Consider the following 6,465-nt stretch of genomic DNA (forward strand, 5'->3'; position numbering starts at 1 on the left):
ATGTGTTAACGTATCATCACACCATGGAATATTATATTCAGTACAAAAATAAATAAATAAAACTGGCTCAGAAGCCGGGCGGCGGTGGCGCACGCCTTTAATCCCAGCACTCGGGAGGCAGAGGCAGGCGGATCTCTGTGAGTTCGAGGCCAGCCTGGTCTACAAGAGCTAGTTCCAGGACAGGCTCCAAAGCCACAGAGAAACCCTGTCTCGAAAAACCAAAAAAAAAAAAAAAAAAAAAAAAAAAAACTGGCTCAGACTTTGGTCTAATGGAGTAAAGGCACAAGGACCAGCTTATTGACCAGACTGAGGAAGATCTCAGCTTTACTGGACTTTCAAGATAACAAGTTAGCCTGCCATCGCTCCATCCATATGACTAAAATAGAGACTTGGATCAAAATAAAAGCCATATTGTTCATGACGCATTGGAGCAGGAAGTAGTACATTTCAGGACTCTTTCAAACACGCTTGGGAAGATTTTTTGAGGCAAACTATGTCATTAAATGTTAGTAGCATCATGGAGAATTGCCTCCTGCCTCCTTCCTAAGTTTAACAATGACAGATTCTAAATAAAGCTTAAAAGTTTAAAGATGAAGAAGAACAAGAACAGCACTGGAGAGTAATCAAAAGCAAAGGAAAACCCGAAGGAATTCAGCTTTGAAAGTAAAGAAGTACACTGAGTAAAACCCACTTTCAGACAACTATTTCTCAAGGGACCCCTCCAGCCTCAGGGAACAAGACCACTAAATCTCAAACAAGGAATTTCTTTATTTCTGTATTTGAGGTATCAAAGGACAGAATTTGGAGCTGCCAGAGTATCTCCAAACAGAGAGGGAGATTTTTCACTAGAGGGTGCACTTCTTAAGGAAAGTGCCTGAATTTGTGGGGGGAAATTCCCTCCCTTTCAAACATTTGTGATCTTGAAAACATACTTCAAAGGGAAAGCTTCAAAAGCAATCAGAAGAAATTAAAGGCATGCATATTGAAATAGAAAAGAAAAACTGGCTTTGCAGCAAGATCTATGAAGAAAATTCTTGAAAAGGTGAATTAAATAAGGTCGAATAGTTTAAGGATGATATAAAACACCAGTTGCACTTTTATACAAGTAATGTGCTGCCAGAATTTAAATAATATAATTTCCCTTAGTATTAAAGCATAAAATACTTAAGATTTAAAGTGACAAATGTATACGAGACTTAGAAAACTGTAAAACATTATTGGGAAAACTCCTAAGTAAATGAAATGATATTTATAAATCAAAGGCTCTGTATCTTAAGATGTAAATTATCCCCCAGATTAATATGCAGATTCTGGAAAAATCTCTTCAAAATCTCAATGCATTTTTTGGCAGAATTTGTCACGATTTAGCTCTAGCTAGCCTGCAACTTGTCATGTAGGTCAGGCTGGTCTCAGACTCAGAGGTCCACCTGCCTCAGCCTCCCTAAAGCTGGCATTAATGGTGTGCCTACCTTCTAAAGTATTTTTAAATGGTCATGGAGATAATGTTGCTCAACTGTAATCCCAGTACTCAGAAGGCTCAGAGGGAGGATCAATTGAGTTTGAGCCGGGCTCAAGACCAGTTGGGTCAACAGTGCTAAAACCCCGGCTCTCCATCCTCCAGCAAAACAAATGAAAAGAGGTAAAAGCTTTACTACTTATTGTACCTTTTCCAAGATACTATAAATGATCCCAAAGCACATAATATTGACATTGAGATAAAATGATACTTCCAAAGAAAGTAAATGGCAGAATCAATTCAAGCATCAATGAACAGTTGATTTTATGTGGTTACAAAAGCAACTTGTTGGCTAAAGGATGGTCTTTTCTTCAAACAGTGCTGGAGCAATTCCATATGCAGCATTTAATATGAGATGGGTCACAGGTGACCTTAAACCTAGACATTGAGTGGGATGTGGTGCAGGCCTGCAATACCAGCACCAGTATCAGAACTTTGGAAGATAAAGGATCAGGAGTTCAAGGTAGAGTTAATTTGCATTTCCCTAATTGCTAAGGTTGTTGAACACATTCAGAAATATTTGAGCCATGCTTGTTTCTTCTTTTGAGAACTAACTGTTCATAGCCCATTTTTCAATTGGGCCTCTTATTTTCTTGACTCTGCTTTTTTGGAGTTCTTTAACTATTTTGGCTACTAATCCTGTATCAAATGTAGAGTTGGCAAAGATTGTCTTCCACTCTCTGGGCTTCAAAAATCTCAATCTAAAGATGTAAGGATGGCCAAATTGATCACGTAGAATAATGGATTCTCTTTGATAAGGAAGTGGGAACACAAATACATTAAAATAAACCTCAGAGACAAATTAGGGTACAAAATAGGCTTTCTAAAGAAAATGTGTATAAGCCGGGCGGTGGTGGCGCACGCCTTTAATCCCAGCACTCGGGAGGCAGAGGCAGGCGGATCTCTGTGAGTTCGAGGCCAGCCTGGTCTACAAGAGCTAGTTCCAGGACAGGCTCTAAAAAAGCTGCAGAGAAACCCTGTCTCGAAAAACCAAAAAAAGAAAAAAGAAAAAAAAAAAAAGAAAATGTGTATAAATTTAAGTGATTGTAATATATTTATCATATAATCACATATTCAAACTAACTTCTTATATATTAATCATTAAATTATATATTTATGATAAGCAATTTAAAATTTAGATAGGAACTGGAGTTGTAGCTCAGTTGTTAGAGTGCTTACCTAACATGCATGAGGCTCTGGGATCAATTTCCAACACCATAAAAAATAGATGGGCTGATATATACCTGTAACCTCAGAACTCAGCAGGGGAACCCCAGTCATCCTCAGAATCACCAATTTAATGTGCAGCCCGGGTAACACATCTCAAAACATTTTTTTAATTCAATATACAGTTGGGCTACGGTGGTGCTGCCTTTAATCCCAGCACTTGGAAGGCAGATCTTCTGAGTTGAAGGTCAGCCTGCTCTGCAGTGAGTTCCAGGATAGCTAGGGCTCTGCAGAGAAACCCTGTCTCAAAAAACAAGCAAACAAACAAACAAAAATCAATAGACAAATTGAAAGGGAAGATAGTCACAAAAGAGAAAATCCTGCTCATCTGGAAAAGAAAAGCTGGCCAAAAAGCACAAGCAAAAGAGGGAGGGCATGGCGAAAGAAAGGTCGGTCTGACAGCCTGGAAGTAGCACTCCTTTCCGAGAGCCTACTGGGTAGCAGGTTTGGGACTCAAACTCAGGAAACCTCAAGACTACAGAAGGCATAGTATGTAATTCATCTCTCTTGCTTTAGCTTTTAATAACAAAACCTTCCCCCAGATCTCCACGTATGAAAGTTTAAAAAGGTTGAAGACATTTAAAGTGAGAAATGCCATGGAAATATCAAACTTCACCGTACCAACCAGACTGAGTACAGCCGTAAGAAGTTTGACGTGAACGAAGCACTCACACAGGCAGGTCCCAGGCTCTGTAAGGGCAATGTGGTGAGTTCGATGTTAATGTGCCTCTCAAATCCATCTTAAAATAAACTTCTAAGCAGATTTTTTTTTTCCCAATAGCAACTTTCTGGAAAGGAGGGCATATTTTCTCCACTGCCTCTTTTAACTTTTTAACCAGAGATATTTTGCTCTTAAAAAATGTTGACTCCAGATCGTACTAAAATGGGAATATAGGGCTGAACGCTTAGATGAAAGGGGCGCTTTTGAAAGGCAGATTTGATTAAGTTTTTAACATTATTTATAAACTAGAAACTGCTTGTATTCAGATGGCCTTAGGGACTAAGGAAACACGAGGAAGTGGGACACGGCCACTGAAGAACAGTGGATAATTTTTTTTAAAGTGTGCTTGTTATTGCTACAAATCAATCTACTTATTGCCTGTACATATTTGTTTTCTAAATCATATGTCAAAGCTGAGTGTTAATATTTTCTAGTCCTTTGACAGTGTTTACATAAATCTTTTAGGCTTTAAAGGATCATTGCTTTTAACTTGTTTGTGAAAACCCTGACTTCTTTCATACCTGAGTGGAGCAGAATAAGCAGCCCTCAGTTGCCATTCTACCTAGCAAGAACGACCAGCGGTCCTTATAGCCTGCCTGGTGGCTGTCAGCTGTAAGACTTGATGAGACGCTCCACTTGAAACTCACAAAGAGTGTTCTAGGATCCCGGGCTGCAGAACTGGATGTGTATGGGAGGGGTCATTAAACATCTGGTGCGACACAATGGGCTTCTTGAACACCCAGTGACCAGTGACTAATTCAGTGTCAAAGGCGTAAAAATCCGGGACACTTCCTGGCCATTGTTACTGGTTCTGATCTGACTTTACTGCAGCCATGGTTCTGAGCACAGAACACACAACTGTACTTTGTACTGCGCATGCCAAGACATCATACATTGACAACACGGCCTGGAATACATCAGCTCACATTCACTTCAGGACTCATGTATGATAATGGGTGACAGTGTTTTTAACTGTCCATACCAAGTTTTCTGCTCTTTTAGAAATATAACGGTAACCCTAACCCTAAACCATATCATCACTCCTCAACATGTAAATATCAAATTAGATTATTTTCGATTGTTTTACATTAAAATGTTTCATTTTAAAGCTTGCTAACAAGAAGCTACATTCATGGTCTTACTGTCCTGGAACCCCAAGCTCCAGGATTTAAAAATCCTTTAGAATAGTTAATTCTTTTTAAACTTTTTTTTACTAAATTTACATATATATGTTATAGATGTAGATATACATATATACACACCTATATTCACGAGTGTTTTTGCAGATGTCATGCTCATCTGAAAAGTTAAACTTTACAAATTCTCTGAAACACCACAGGGATGCATTTTTCTGAAAACATCTCTTGACCCCAAAGAGACTGACCTTCCCCTGGACCATGCAGTCAAATTAATGATAAATCCTGAGATGGCTCACATCTATGCACTTAGCCTCATGTCCTTCTGTATGCTCAGCTTGCTCAAGTTTAATGTGCCTTTAAGGGAACAATGCAACCAACTTTGCTGTGCATTGGATATCTCATGCCATCAACTTTTACAACAGAAATTAAATGTGTAGCTTTAATCTTCAGCTACATATTCTTCCATGCCCTGACCCAGGATAATGTATGTGGATGTAAGCATTTGCTGTGTAAAGCAACCTTAAGACACACATCCCATAAATATAGTAATGAACATGTGGACATAGGTTGATTATTACCTATTGAGATTTTAAGGACTTTTTAAGGGTCTGCTGGAGTCAGCAAAGTAACTTCTTCTCTTGTAAAACTCTATTAAGAAAATTCTGTAATGAAGTCCTCATCTATTTCCCATACCATATTTCCTGTGTTGTTCAATGAATACAGAGAAAAACGCTTTGTTAGGGTCAGATAGAAGTCACAGAAGGAGAAGTAGAGAATTCAAATTTGTGCTCACTCTTGGTCCAGCTGATCCACAGTAATTCCTAAACCGAGTTGTTATATAACTACGTTTGGGTCACATTACCTGTTCTCGAACACCTCAAGGCAGCACAGTGGCATACTTCCTAGCAATCCCTTTACGGCTTTCACACTCCCCCCTGCCCTCTGTGTCTTCTCTGTGTGACCCATCTGTAGCTGCTCCCAACAGTGACCTCAGCTGAGTTACTATGGATTCCATCTTGTTTTTACTTGGCCCTGAACTTGTTTTATTTCTCTTATTTAATAGATATCCCGTCCACTTTTTTATCTCCTTGAGAATAGGTTTTATCTCCTTCATAAAATCATTTTGCAACCAAGGTACTTTGGGGTAATGTTTATCTCTGAGCGCCTGCAGTTCTGCTCTACTTCGGTGTGGACAAAATGCTAGTGGGAGGAAGGTGTTTACACCCAGATTACTGTTTTCTGTTTACTCGCCTTCCCTTGAATTTAATCTAAGGAGTTTTGTGGCTCTGTTGAAAATGGTGTTTGTGTCCGCTGTTCAAGGTCACACACGCTCATTTAAGACAGTAGCTAAAATGAAACTCTATAGTTTTTGATTCTTCTTCATGAATATGCTTCCGAGAAGTCTGGTGCCACTGTGGCTGATATCTAAACTTATTAATACATGTGATTTCGGAAAGAAGACTGACCCTGGCAGCAACGATCCTTTTGTTCCCTATTCTTTAGATCACTCCGGTGACGTAGAGACACTTTCCTCAGGGACGACAATGCCCTGTGACTTCCAGGGAGTTTTTATTGTTGTTCTTTGGAACTCTGCACTTTAACTGATCCGCTTCGAATGATGCAGGTTGACTTGTTTTGGAAACTGATGCTTCTTCAGTAGATGTTCTCAAGTTTCCAGGAGTAAAACATCACTCTGTCTGCAAAATACCCACTGGCTGACATCTCTTAAAAATGGATTTGGGTTCATTTTATTAAATGTGTCTGGAAAGACCAGAGGAATAGCCATTTGCTCCATTTAAACCACTTTGCTTTAGAAGTGTTTAGTTTAGAGATGGGAGGAAAAGCAACTAAGTTAATCAGGG

Source organism: Arvicola amphibius, chromosome 9 (genome assembly GCF_903992535.2).
Source record: "Arvicola amphibius chromosome 9, mArvAmp1.2, whole genome shotgun sequence".
NCBI classification, from domain to species: domain Eukaryota; kingdom Metazoa; phylum Chordata; class Mammalia; order Rodentia; family Cricetidae; genus Arvicola; species Arvicola amphibius.